Source organism: Pseudophryne corroboree, chromosome 8 (assembly GCF_028390025.1).
Source record: "Pseudophryne corroboree isolate aPseCor3 chromosome 8, aPseCor3.hap2, whole genome shotgun sequence".
In the NCBI taxonomy this organism is placed as follows: Eukaryota; Metazoa; Chordata; class Amphibia; order Anura; family Myobatrachidae; genus Pseudophryne; species Pseudophryne corroboree.
Genome location: NC_086451.1, coordinates 339,103,873 through 339,119,189, shown reverse-complemented (window position 1 = coordinate 339,119,189; position 15,317 = coordinate 339,103,873). Strand labels below are relative to the sequence as shown.

The window sequence follows — 15,317 nt, the reverse complement described above, 5'->3', positions numbered from 1 at the left end:
TTGTGGATACTGGGATAACATTAGTACCACGGGCTATAGATCAGGTCCATTGGAGCCTGGCCCCTTTAAGAAATCATTAGTGTGTGCTGGCTCCTCCCCTTTATGCTTCTCCACCAGACCCTGTTTAGAAAAAATGTGCCCAGGGTGCATTCTTCTGGAGCTCCAGAGTGTTTTCTTCAAACTTTTATTTAGTTTGTAATTTTCAGGCAGCACTGGGACTTGGGGGGAGGGGGGGGAGGGGAACCAACCAACCAACCAACCAACCTTCTATAGGGTTAATGGTTTGTATCCCTGCTGACAGGACACTAAGCTCCTGAGGCACTGTTTCACATACCCCCAGGGTGTGCACACACGGCGACACCCCTAACAGATGCTGAAGTAGACGCGTGCAGTGAGTGATGACACCGGGGTCCCGGTTAGCGCGTCCCCGGTGACAAGTGGATGCATTAAGGTGCGGCGGACACCTGGCTGCGCCCTGCGGTGCACGGTGCAGACCCTAGACTGGCGCTGATGTAAAAGGGGTTTTGAAACTCCTTTTTTACAAATAAACCACACCATGTTTACAGCCAGTATAAACTGTGAGGGACCATGCGCCATTGAGGGGGCAGGGCTTCCCGGAGAGTGGGACCAGAGGCTGAAAGGTGCCATTTCCTGCTGCTGCTGACTGCCAGACTGCCAGGCTGCATGCTGAGGCTGCTCCTCCACATACCCCGCCGAATTACCAATTGTACTGGTACCAGGGGGTTTTATAGAGAGGGGGGAGCATATAAGCGGTGGTGACACTGCTGCCTTGCTCCTTGCCCTCTCTCTCTCTGTAGATGTGTGTATTGGCCTGAGGACGGGGCTTCGGCCTCGAAAACGTTTGTATTTTTCCAATACAATGAAAAATCCTTGACTATTTGAACAGTCTCTGAGTGCCTTCTATACTGTATTTACTATATATATATATATATATATATATATAACATGTGTATTCCTGCACTCACATCAGTACTTTTCACAACAGTAGGGTGCTCCCTAGTGGAAATCTCCCCAAATAGGGTGGATCCACAATATTTAACCAAAAAGTCCAACAATGTGGAGGTGCACTCATCAGGTTCAATCAGTCAACGGTTTTGATTTGTTCACGACAACTTTATTGCAGTATATATTCAGCTCAATTGGTCGACGTTTCGATCCTCATTCGCGGATCTTTCTCAAGACAAGCTTCGATTTTTATACAATTTTTGAAAGCATCTTAAATTGATTACTACAAAAAACAAAAGACAATAGATAGAGTAACTCTCTTATAGGAACAAACACAAAACATTTGTATATAGACTGCCACACTCCAACAATATTAGGATACAAGGGTCTCTCTGACACCCAATGTGATTCAAATGTAATATCACACCTATGTTTATATTAGCCAAGCGTGCTCACCAGTCCCACGTCCAGAAAAATCAACACCAGTGTGTACTAAGGTATTTCTCTTAACCGTATACTGGCTGTGGTAACAAGACAATATCCACTTACTCAGAGAATCAATGTCTCATGTTCAGACAAAAAATGTGCTGTATGATTTGGTCAGACTTAATGCTAACAGGTTTCTGTAGGGGTAAATAAGGCAAAAGGATATATACATATAAATATGCATACATATGTGGATGCATATATACACCCACATAATTACACAACAGCATGTGCATAGCCACATACTCAATTGACTTCAATAAATCCCTCATTCCAATTACCACCAGTGAGACAATTTAAACTGCAATACTTACTCATGTGCTTACTTAGCCACACAACCTCAAGGCAACTCTGACAACCTAGGAGATCACTGCAAGAACAATACACTCAGTTCTTCCTCCAATAGTCTAAAAGATAAAGATCTACCACCTACTCATGCTAATGTAATAGCAGTACTCACCCACACTACAGGAAATGCTGACACGCTCTACAGCCACAACTTTGACTGGCAAAATGACCAGACCTTTATACCCCTTACCCCGGAAGTGCCGGGACGGCCTCAGATATGTCCCCCTCCTCTATTATCTCACCTTTATATGTTCACCCCATACTTGCTTATTACCGTATGGCTGAATAAACTGATGAGTTTGCAGTCAGAACCATCCGCGCTGCTGGAATCAGCTCGGTATAGTTAATTACTTCACAGCGCCGCTGGTGGAACGCATATGCGTTCCACAGCTCGATTGCCGGAAGTGCCTAGTTCATGCGAATGAATTGATAACGGTGGCCGTAATGGGCCAAAACAAGAACTCGTTTTCCTTCTACACACTCTACGAACGTGAGGCTTTGTATTGCCAAGGAAACATACAAGCTAATTCATTCTTCTGGCTCACCTTATAGGGCTCAAAGTGGGAGGGACAATTCAATGTCCATAGAGCATCAGGGAAAAACTAATTTAATACATCATAATGTGCACACTCATGCAATATTGAAGTTGGGGCAATAGTGTTTGTATATATCGGTCCACTGGTCAGTTTATAACGGTGCTATCACAATTGGCTAAAAAATTCCATGATATCCATATAGGCCGGCTCTATATGTAGAGTGTGGCAGTCGAGATTAAACAGACTTAGTTAGACTAAACACTTATTAAAAATATACATACGTATATAAAAAACATAGAAAATACATATATTTACAGAGGTTATGGCGATACAAGGCGAAATACCCAAGCTTCCATATCTCAATAGAAGAAACTACTAAAATATTGAACTCAAGCTACATATACTTGAATAACTAAATGGACCTTATCAGGGTATCTCATATGTTCTACAATTATTAATGTCGGCTTAGGTAAATCAATAATGTGTCGCCAATATCCTCCTAAATGGTATATCCGGTTTGCTAAATCACAGGACACTGTGTTCTGCCTGATATGGAAATTGTTAAATAGATAGCCTTTAAATGAAGGTTCATAAAAAGACATTCATAGCAGAGTGCTCATTAAGGCCTTTGGGTGAGACAGTATTTAGATGTGAAATCCAAAAACTTTCTCTTTTACGTAAAACCAAAGTACGGTCACCCCCATTGGGTAAGGGCGGAACCCAATCAATTAATCTGCATTTTAGATTAGCTACCTGGTGACCTCTTTGTAGGTAATGTCTGGCTACCGGCTTATCTGTGGTGCCTGTTTGTATTGCTGTTCTAATTGACAGCCGATGATTTGCCATCCTTTCCCGAAAGCATCGAGTTGTGAGCCCTACATAACATAGTCCACAGGGACAAGTAAGTATATAGACCACAAAGTCTAGTCTACAATGTAGGTGGTACCTTATCTTAATCTTCTTCCCTGAATGTGGGTGGGGAAAGGTGGCCCCCGTCAGTAGAGATCTACAGGTAGTGCACTTCCCACAGGAGAAGCAACCAGGTTTACTGCTCATAATCTGCAGGAAGTTGCGTTTGATTTCAGGTTCCATAGTAGGCCTCATGAGCATTTGTTTGAGGTTGGGCCCTCTCTTGTATGCCATCATGGGTGGATCCATGTGTGTAAAGGGTAACTTTTGGTCAGTTTTTAATATTGGCCAATGCTTGCGCAATGTCTTACGTGTAAAATGTGCATAATTGTCGAACTTAGTGGTAAAGACCATTCTATTCTCATTGCTGGCTGCCTTTGGCTTAGTCCTACTGTATATTTTTCTGGCTTTACGGAGACTATTACTGATCACTTTAGTTGAATACCCTCTCTGGCTGAATCGCTGTTTCATCTCTACCAGCTGTTCCTCCCTTATATTTCCATCATTGTTAATGCGCATCACTCGTAAGAACTGCGAGATAGGCAAATTGGATTTTAACGATGGGGGGTGAAAACTGCTGGTCAACAATGTAGTGTTTCTATCGGTAGGTTTCCTATAGACTGATGTTACAAATGCTTGATCTACAATGGATACCTGAACATCCAAAAAATGTATTGAGTCATAGGAACTTTCATGGGTGAATTTTACAGGACTCTGAAGTATGTTAATATCGTTCACCATCTCGACAAAAGATTCCTGTGTGTCCTCCCATATGAGGAAGACATCATCAATGAATCTTTTGTAAAAGGATATTTTAGATCCGTATACCGGTAAGATGTATGTCTCCTCAAATTTAGCCATATACAGGTTTGCATATGCAGGCGCCAGGTTAGAGCCCATGGCCGTACCTGATACCTGGAGGAAGTATGAATCCTTATACCTGAAATGGTTCTGACTCAGTACAAGATTGGTGAGTTCCAATACATATTCGGTAGGTACTTCTCCTTCTCGTTTTCCTCTGAGCGTCTCTCTAATGGCTTCTAATCCATCGCTATGTGGTATGATGGTGTACAGCGACTGTACATCCATGGTGGCCAGAAGACACTTGTCTCTGGGGACACCATGTAGTCCAAGTTGATTAAGAAAATCACTCGTATCCCGTATATAACTACGGCATTCACATACATATGGCTGAAGTATATAGTCAACCCACTTAGCTATGGGCTGTAACAGTGAACCCTCAGCCGCTATTATAGGTCGCCCAGGGGGTTTAGTCATTGTTTTATGGATTTTAGGAGTAGTATAGATGATGGGGCATTTGGGTTCTTCTACACTTAAAAATTCAAAAAGATCCTGATCAATCCAATTACTCTCGATGCCTACCTTCAGGCTCAGGTCAATGGTCTTTTTAATCATGGGGATAGGATTCTTGTTAACCCTTTGGTACACATTGGTGTCTGCCAGCTGGCGACATATCTCTTGGTCATACTCTGCCCAGTCCTGTACCACCACGGCTCCTCCCTTATCCGCTGGTCTTATTACAATTGAGGTATCATCTCTCAGATTTTTAAGTGCTGTTCTCTCACCAGGGGTCAGATTGTCATAGAGACGCGTTGGCTTAAAATGTTGTACATCGTTTTCAACCAGTCTGAGGAAAGTCTTCATGCTAGGGTTGTGGGATATAGGATCAAATTTAGAACTTTTTTTAAAAAGTTTCCTATCAACCACTTTAGGTTGACCAGAGAAATGTTCCTTCAGTCTGAGATTTCTCCCAAACCTATATTGGTCAATGGTTCCTTGAAATACTTGATGTGAGAAGGTAGGAACAAACGACAATCCTCTGGCAAGAAGACTGACCTCAGACTGATTGAGGCCTCTATTGGATAAATTGAATACCAGATCTAAGTTTGTTTCCTGCGGCCCCTTCTTTTTACAACCGCCTCTCCGTGTGACTGATCTGTGTTTCGTGAGTTCCCTTGGGCTGGTGGAAGGCCTTTGGGTCCAGTATTTTTGTCTAAAAAATTAGAATTATTACCCCGTTGTACATCAGATAAATCGGTGTCTGAGGTTGATATAGAGGAAACAATATCACGGGAAAATGGGGCTTGCCGACGTTTCCTGAAAAAACGTCCTGATCGATCACCCTGTTGCGTATTACTATTTCCTAACAACCACCTATATACCATGTGATTTTGGTAATCTGCTGTATCTGCAGTTTTTGTCTGAATATCACAGGCGCAAATTACTACCACGTGGCTTCAGGGTTAATAATGTACCTACCATTGGTAGGAACAACCCAGTATTCTGCAGCAGGTGGTGTTCCATCCTAAATAAATGTTCTCTTGATCTTTTAATATTAGTGATAGAAGAGGTGGGAACCGAACTTAAAAAGGTCAAAATAGAGATTGAGCAATTTGAGACTCTCTCTTTATCCACATTACGTGAAGACAAGACCAATAATTGGGTAGACAGACTGCAGACACAAGTCGATACCTACAAGAAGGAACTCACCTCTTTCAAAAGAAAAAAATTAGCTACAGTTACAGCAGATTACCAAAATCACATGGTATATAGGTGGTTGTTAGGAAATAGTAATACGCAACAGGGTGATCGATCAGGACGTTTTTTCAGGAAACGTCGGCAAGCCCCATTTTCCCGTGATATTGTTTCCTCTATATCAACCTCAGACACCGATTTATCTGATGTACAACGGGGTAATAATTCTAATTTTTTAGACAAAAATACTGGACCCAAAGGCCTTCCACCAGCCCAAGGGAACTCACGAAACACAGATCAGTCACACGGAGAGGCGGTTGTAAAAAGAAGGGGCCGCAGGAAACAAACTTAGATCTGGTATTCAATTTATCCAATAGAGGCCTCAATCAGTCTGAGGTCAGTCTTCTTGCCAGAGGATTGTCGTTTGTTCCTACCTTCTCACATCAAGTATTTCAAGGAACCATTGACCAATATAGGTTTGGGAGAAATCTCAGACTGAAGGAACATTTCTCTGGTCAACCTAAAGTGGTTGATAGGAAACTTTTTTAAAAAAGTTCTAAATTTGATCCTATATCCCACAACCCTAGCATGAAGACTTTCCTCAGACTGGTTGAAAACGATGTACAACATTTTAAGCCAACGCGTCTCTATGACAATCTGACCCCTGGTGAGAGAACAGCACTTAAAAATCTGAGAGATGATACCTCAATTGTAATAAGACCAGCGGATAAGGGAGGAGCCGTGGTGGTACAGGACTGGGCAGAGTATGACCAAGAGATATGTCGCCAGCTGGCAGACACCAATGTGTACCAAAGGGTTAACAAGAATCCTATCCCCATGATTAAAAAGACCATTGACCTGAGCCTGAAGGTAGGCATCGAGAGTAATTGGATTGATCAGGATCTTTTTGAATTTTTAAGTGTAGAAGAACCCAAATGCCCCATCATCTATACTACTCCTAAAATCCATAAAACAATGACTAAACCCCCTGGGCGACCTATAATAGCGGCTGAGGGTTCACTGTTACAGCCCATAGCTAAGTGGGTTGACTATATACTTCAGCCATATGTATGTGAATGCCGTAGTTATATACGGGATACGAGTGATTTTCTTAATCAACTTGGACTACATGGTGTCCCCAGAGACAAGTGTCTTCTGGCCACCATGGATGTACAGTCGCTGTACACCATCATACCACATAGCGATGGATTAGAAGCCATTAGAGAGATGCTCAGAGGAAAACGAGAAGGAGAAGTACCTACCGAATATGTATTGGAACTCACCAATCTTGTACTGAGTCAGAACCATTTCAGGTATAAGGATTCATACTTCCTCCAGGTATCAGGTACGGCCATGGGCTCTAACCTGGCGCCTGCATATGCAAACCTGTATATGGCTAAATTTGAGGAGACATACATCTTACCGGTATACGGATCTAAAATATCCTTTTACAAAAGATTCATTGATGATGTCTTCCTCATATGGGAGGACACACAGGAATCTTTTGTCGAGATGGTGAACGATATTAACATACTTCAGAGTCCTGTAAAATTCACCCATGAAAGTTCCTATGACTCAATACATTTTTTGGATGTTCAGGTATCCATTGTAGATCAAGCATTTGTAACATCAGTCTATAGGAAACCTACCGATAGAAACACTACATTGTTGACCAGCAGTTTTCACCCCCCATCGTTAAAATCCAATTTGCCTATCTCGCAGTTCTTACGAGTGATGCGCATTAACAATGATGGAAATATAAGGGAGGAACAGCTGGTAGAGATGAAACAGCGATTCAGCCAGAGAGGGTATTCAACTAAAGTGATCAGTAATAGTCTCCGTAAAGCCAGAAAAATATACAGTAGGACTAAGCCAAAGGCAGCCAGCAATGAGAATAGAATGGTCTTTACCACTAAGTTCGACAATTATGCACATTTTACACGTAAGACATTGCGCAAGCATTGGCCAATATTAAAAACTGACCAAAAGTTACCCTTTACACACATGGATCCACCCATGATGGCATACAAGAGAGGGCCCAACCTCAAACAAATGCTCATGAGGCCTACTATGGAACCTGAAATCAAACGCAACTTCCTGCAGATTATGAGCAGTAAACCTGGTTGCTTCTCCTGTGGGAAGTGCACTACCTGTAGATCTCTACTGACGGGGGCCACCTTTCCCCACCCACATTCAGGGAAGAAGATTAAGATAAGGTACCACCTACATTGTAGACTAGACTTTGTGGTCTATATACTTACTTGTCCCTGTGGACTATGTTATGTAGGGCTCACAACTCGATGCTTTCGGGAAAGGATGGCAAATCATCGGCTGTCAATTAGAACAGCAATACAAACAGGCACCACAGATAAGCCGGTAGCCAGACATTACCTACAAAGAGGTCACCAGGTAGCTAATCTAAAATGCAGATTAATTGATTGGGTTCCGCCCTTACCCAATGGGGGTGACCGTACTTTGGTTTTACGTAAAAGAGAAAGTTTTTGGATTTCACATCTAAATACTGTCTCACCCAAAGGCCTTAATGAGCACTCTGCTATGAATGTCTTTTTATGAACCTTCATTTAAAGGCTATCTATTTAACAATTTCCATATCAGGCAGAACACAGTGTCCTGTGATTTAGCAAACCGGATATACCATTTAGGAGGATATTGGCGACACATTATTGATTTACCTAAGCCGACATTAATAATTGTAGAACATATGAGATACCCTGATAAGGTCCATTTAGTTATTCAAGTATATGTAGCTTGAGTTCAATATTTTAGTAGTTTCTTCTATTGAGATATGGAAGCTTGGGTATTTCGCCTTGTATCGCCATAACCTCTGTAAATATATGTATTTTCTATGTTTTTTATATACGTATGTATATTTTTAATAAGTGTTTAGTCTAACTAAGTCTGTTTAATCTCGACTGCCACACTCTACATATAGAGCCGGCCTATATGGATATCATGGAATTTTTTAGCCAATTGTGATAGCACCGTTATAAACTGACCAGTGGACCGATATATACAAACACTATTGCCCCAACTTCAATATTGCATGAGTGTGCACATTATGATGTATTAAATTAGTTTTTCCCTGATGCTCTATGGACATTGAATTGTCCCTCCCACTTTGAGCCCTATAAGGTGAGCCAGAAGAATGAATTAGCTTGTATGTTTCCTTGGCAATACAAAGCCTCACGTTCGTAGAGTGTGTAGAAGGAAAACGAGTTCTTGTTTTGGCCCATTACGGCCACCGTTATCAATTCATTCGCATGAACTAGGCACTTCCGGCAATCGAGCTGTGGAACGCATATGCGTTCCACCAGCGGCGCTGTGAAGTAATTAACTATACCGAGCTGATTCCAGCAGCGCGGATGGTTCTGACTGCAAACTCATCAGTTTATTCAGCCATACGGTAATAAGCAAGTATGGGGTGAACATATAAAGGTGAGATAATAGAGGAGGGGGACATATCTGAGGCCGTCCCGGCACTTCCGGGGTAAGGGGTATAAAGGTCTGGTCATTTTGCCAGTCAAAGTTGTGGCTGTAGAGCGTGTCAGCATTTCCTGTAGTGTGGGTGAGTACTGCTATTACATTAGCATGAGTAGGTGGTAGATCTTTATCTTTTAGACTATTGGAGGAAGAACTGAGTGTATTGTTCTTGCAGTGATCTCCTAGGTTGTCAGAGTTGCCTTGAGGTTGTGTGGCTAAGTAAGCACATGAGTAAGTATTGCAGTTTAAATTGTCTCACTGGTGGTAATTGGAATGAGGGATTTATTGAAGTCAATTGAGTATGTGGCTATGCACATGCTGTTGTGTAATTATGTGGGTGTATATATGCATCCACATATGTATGCATATTTATATGTATATATCCTTTTGCCTTATTTACCCCTACAGAAACCTGTTAGCATTAAGTCTGACCAAATCATACAGCACATTTTTTGTCTGAACATGAGACATTGATTCTCTGAGTAAGTGGATATTGTCTTGTTACCACAGCCAGTATACGGTTAAGAGAAATACCTTAGTACACACTGGTGTTGATTTTTCTGGACGTGGGACTGGTGAGCACGCTTGGCTAATATAAACATAGGTGTGATATTACATTTGAATCACATTGGGTGTCAGAGAGACCCTTGTATCCTAATATTGTTGGAGTGTGGCAGTCTATATACAAATGTTTTGTGTTTGTTCCTATAAGAGAGTTACTCTATCTATTGTCTTTTGTTTTTTGTAGTAATCAATTTAAGATGCTTTCAAAAATTGTATAAAAATCGAAGCTTGTCTTGAGAAAGATCCGCGAATGAGGATCGAAACGTCGACCAATTGAGCTGAATATATACTGCAATAAAGTTGTCGTGAACAAATCAAAACCGTTGACTGATTGAACCTGATGAGTGCACCTCCACATTGTTGGACTTTTTGGTTATATATATATATATATATATATATATATATATATATATATATATATATATATATATATATATATATATATATATATATATTAGTGGTGGGCAACGATTAAAATTTCTAATCGCGATTAATCGCATGATTTTCTCAGATTAATCGCGATTATCGCATTGTTATGCGCAAGATTCAATAATGAATTCAAAAGTAGTGTATTGCGCTCCTGGTTGGCTGCCAGTACTCGAGTTCCGATTGGCTCGCTGGTGGCCAGCAATACACTTGAAATGTCACCGGCGCTGTCACGGTCTCCATGGCTGCCTGCAGCTAACTACTGTATGCACCACACATGTCCCCCCAGTGCCAGATATCCCCCAGTGCCAGATATCCCCCAGTGCCAGATATCCCCCAGTGCCAGGTATACACGTCCCCCGGTGCCAGATATCCCCCTAGGGCCAGATATGCCCCCAGTGCCAGATACACATGTCCCCCCAGTGCCAGATATGCCCCCAGTGCCAGGTACACATGTCCTCCCAGTGCCAGATATGCCCCCAGTGCCAGATATCCCCCAGTGCCAGGTAGACAAGTCCCCCCAGGGCCAGATATCCCCCAGGGCCAGATATCCCCCAGGGCCAGATATTCCCCCAGGGCCAGATATTCCCCCAGGGCCAGATATCCCCCCAGGGCCAGATATCCCCCCAGGGCCAGATATCCCCCCAGTGCCAGATATCCCCCCAGTGCCAGATATCCCCCCAGTGCCAGATATCCCCCCAGTGCCAGATATCCCCCCAGGGCCAGATATGCCCCCAGTGCCAGATATACCCCAGTGCCAGGTATACATGCCCCCCAGTGCCAGATATCCCCCCAGTGCCAGATATCCCCCCAGTGCCAGATATCCCCCCAGTGCCAGGTACACAAGTCCCCCCAGTGCCAGATATGCTCCCAGTGCCAGGTATACATCCCCCCCCCCCCCCCAGTGCCAGATATCTAAGTTCCCGCGTACTTGCACTGCTGCCCATTCCTCCCCCCTGCATTCTACAAAACTTACATTTTGAGGGGACCCGGGAGGCAGCAGCAAAGATCGGGACAGGACCAGCTGTTTGCGAACTGCCAGGCAGCCACGGCATGGAGGAACAGAGCTGCAACGCTATTCTAACTACAATGCCGTCCGTGAGCCAATCGGAGGTCACGGTCTGGCAGCCAATCAGGAGCTGCCAAATGGCAGCTCCTGATTGGCTGCCGGTCCGTGACCTCCGATTGGCTCACGGACGGCATTGTAGTTAGAATAGCGCCGCGGCTTAGCCTCTATCCTTCCAAGGCAGCTGCCGGTGCGCAGCGTTAAAATAATTGTCGCCCGTTAATTAGTTAATGCGTTAACGCGATATTATCGCGTTAACTTGCCCAGCCTTAATATATATATGTATATATGTGTGTATATATATATATATATATATATATATATATATATATACATACATATTTCTCTCACGTCCGAGAGGATGCTGGGGACTCCGTAAGGACCATGGAGTATAGACGGGCTCCGCAGGAGACATGGGCACTACAAAGAACTTTTAGTATGGGTGTGCACTGGCTCCTTCCTCTATGCCCCTCCTCCAGACCTCAGATTTTGTGCCCAGAGGAGATGGGGTGCATTACAGAGGAGCTCTCCTGAGTTTCTCTGTTTAAAGAATTTTGTTAGGTTTTTTATTTTCAGGGAGCACTGCTGGCAACAGGCTCCCTGCATCGTGGGACTGAGGAGAGAGAAGCAGACCTACTTAAATGATAGGCTCTGCTTCTTAGGCTACTGGACACCATTAGCTCCAGAGGGAGTCGGAACGCAGGTCTCACCCTGCAGTTCGTCCCGGAGCCGCGCAGCCGTCCTCCTCGCAGAGCCGGAAGATAGAAGCCTGGTGAGTACTAGAAGAAAAGAAGACTTCAAGGCAGCAGAATACTTCAGATCTTCACTGAGGTAAGTGCGCAGCGGTAACGCTGCGCGCCATTGCTCCCACACAACACACAGAGCAGGCACAGATAAGTGCAGGGCGCAGGGGGGGCGCCCTGGGCAGCAATAAACCTCAAGGCTGGCATATTAGAGAATATTAGGCTGCGGAGGCAGTAAATGGGTAACCCCCGCCATTTTTTGTAAATCAGAGCGGGACTGAAGCCCGCCGCTGGAGGGGGCGGAGCTTGATCCCTCAGCACTAACCAGCGCCATTTTCTCCACAGAAGCTGCAGAAACGCTGGCTCCCCGGACTCTCCCCTGCTGAACACGAATTAGAGGCCTGAAAAAGAGGAGGGGGGCACAATTATTGGCGCAGTGAGTGGGGAGATCATTATTATAACATAAAAGCGCTATCTGGGTTTATTCCAGTATTAGTTTGGTGCTGGGTGTGTGCTGGCATATCTATCTCTGTCTCTCCAAAGGGCCTGGTTGGGGATTTGTCCCTTTATAGTTATATCCCGGTGTGTGTGGGGTGTCGGTACGTGCGTGTCGGCATGTTTGAAGCGGAAGGCTCGTCCAAGGAGGAGGTGGAGCAGATGAGTGGTGAGTCTCCGTCGGTGGTGCCGACTCAGGAATGGATGGATATGTGGCATATGTTAAATGCAAGTGTAGCATCCTTACATAAGAGACTGGACAAAGCAGAGTCCAGGGAGACAACAGGGAGTCAATCCACGGATTGGACCGACTCACAGGGCCCTTCAGGGTCTCAGAAACGTCCCTTGTCACAAATAGTAGACACGGATACCGACACGGACTCTCACTCCAGTGTCGACTATGATGAAGCAAGATTGCACCCTAGGGTGACAAAAAGTACTCAGTGTATGATTATTGCAATAAAGGATGTTTTGCATATCACTGATGAACCCTCTGTTCCCGACACGAGGGTACACATGTTTAAGGGAAAGAAGCAAGTAGTCACCTTTCCCCCATCTCATGAACTTAACGAGTTATTTGAAAAAGCTTGGGAAACTCCAGATAAGAAACTGCAGATTCCCAAGAGGGTTCTTATGGCATACCCTTTCCCTACGCAGGACAGGGTACATTGGGAATCCTCTCCCAGCGTGGACAATGCTTTAACACGCCTGTCCAAGAAGGTGGCGCTGCCGTCTCCTGACACTGCGGCCCTCAAGGATCCTGCGGACCGCAGGCAGGAGACTATGTTAAAGTCTATTTATACACATACTTGTACTTTGCTCAGACCGGCAATTGCGTCGGCATGGGTATGTAGCGCAGTTGCAGCTTGGACAGACCCTGTCCGCTGACCTTGATACCCTAGATAGGGATACCATTTTGTTAACTTAAGCCCATATTAAGGACGCAGTCTTATATATATGAGAGACGCTCAAAGAGACATTGGATTGCTGGGTTCCAGGGCCAATGCCATGGCTATTTCTGCGAGGCGATCCTTATGGACCCGCCAATGGACGGGTGATGCGGACTCAAAAAAGCATATGGAGGTTTTACCTTACAAGGGTGATGTGTTTTGGGGACGGTCTCGCGGACCTGGTTTCCACAGCTACAGCGGGTAAATCTACCTTTTTACCTTTTGATCCCCAACAGCAAAGAAAACTCCACAGTATCAGATGCAGTCCTTTTGGTCGCAAAAGTCCAGAAGAGGTCGGGGCTCCTCCTTCCTTGGTAGAGGAAAAAGAACACCTGCTTCGGCTGGTTCCCAGGAGCAGAAGTCCTCCCCGGCTTCTACTAAGTCCACCGCATGACGCTGGAGCTCCCCTACGAGAGTCCGCACCGGTGGGGGCACGCCTCCGACTCTTCAGCCACGTCTGGGTTCGGTCAGACGTGGATCCTTGGGCGATGGATATTGTTTCCCAGGGCTACAAGCTGGAATTCGAGGAGGTGCCCCCACGCCAGTTTTTCAAGTCGGCCTTACCAGCTTCTTCCCCAGAGAGGGAAGTAGTATTAACTGCAATTCAAACGCTGTGTCAACAGCAAGTGATTGTCAGGGTTCCCCTGGTCCAACAGGGAAAAGGATATTATTCAACCCTGTTTGTGGTCCCGAAGCCGGATGGTTTGGTCAGACCCATTTTAAATCTAAAATCCCTAAACCAGTACTTGAAAAGATTCAAATTCAAGATGGAATCGCTCCGAACTGTAATATCTAGCCTGGAAGAGGGAGATTTTATGGTGTCGCTAGACATAAATGATGCATACCTTCATGTCCCCATTTATCCCTCTCATCACGAGTACCTGAGATTCGCTGTACAGGTTTGTCATTACCAGTTTCAGACGTTGCCGTTTGGGCTTTCCACGGCCCCGAGGATTTTCACCAAGGTAATGACGGAAATGATGGTGATCCTGCACAGGCAGGGAGTCACAATTATCCCATACTTGGACGATCTCCTGATAAAGGCGAGATCAATTGTTGAAGAACGTGTTGCTCTCCCTGAGTGTGCTCCAAAAGCACGGTTGGATTCTCAATCTGCCAAAGTCGCAATTGGTTCTAACAACTCGACTATCGTTCCTAGGCATGATACTGGACACGGAACGAAAGAAGGTTTTTCTCCCGTTGGAAAAAGCCCAGGACCTCCAGAACATGGTCAGAGACCTGCTAAAGCCAAAAAGAGTGTCAGTTCATCAATGCACTCGAGTTCTGGGAAAAATGGTGGCCTCCTACGAGGCCATTCCTTTCGGCAGGTTTCATGCGAGGACGTTTCAGTGGGACCTTCTGGACAAGTGGTCCGGGTCAAATCTACAAATACATCAGAAAATTACACTGTCCCCCAGGGCCAGGGTGTCTCTCCTATGGTGGCTGCAAAGTGCTCACCTTCTAGAGGGTCGCAGGTTCGGTATTCAGGACTGGGTTCTGGTAACCACGGACGCGAGCCTCCGAGGATGGGGAGCAGTCACCCAAGGAAGAAATTTTCAGGGACTATGGTCAAGCCAGGAGTCTTGTCTGCACATCAACGTGCTGAAATTAAGGGCCATATACAATGGCCTTCGACAAGCGGAGAGTCTTCTTCGCAACCTACCGGTTCTGATTCAATCAGACAATGTCACAGCCGTGGCTCATGTGAACCGCCAGGGTGGGACAAGGAGCAGAGTCGCGATGGCGGAAGCCACCAGGATTCTTCGGTGGGCGGAAAATCACGTATGCGCTCTGTCAGCTGTCCGGGAGTGGACAATTGGGAAGCGGACTT

General features: G+C 44.8%; 1 protein-coding gene across 1 annotated transcript in view; it reads left to right on the top strand.

Moving 5' to 3' along the window:
• LOC134949074 (transmembrane 9 superfamily member 2-like) overlaps positions 1-15,317 on the top strand; it is a 200,838-nt gene that overhangs the window by 96,689 nt on the left and 88,832 nt on the right. The gene's annotated exons all lie outside the window — the stretch shown is intronic.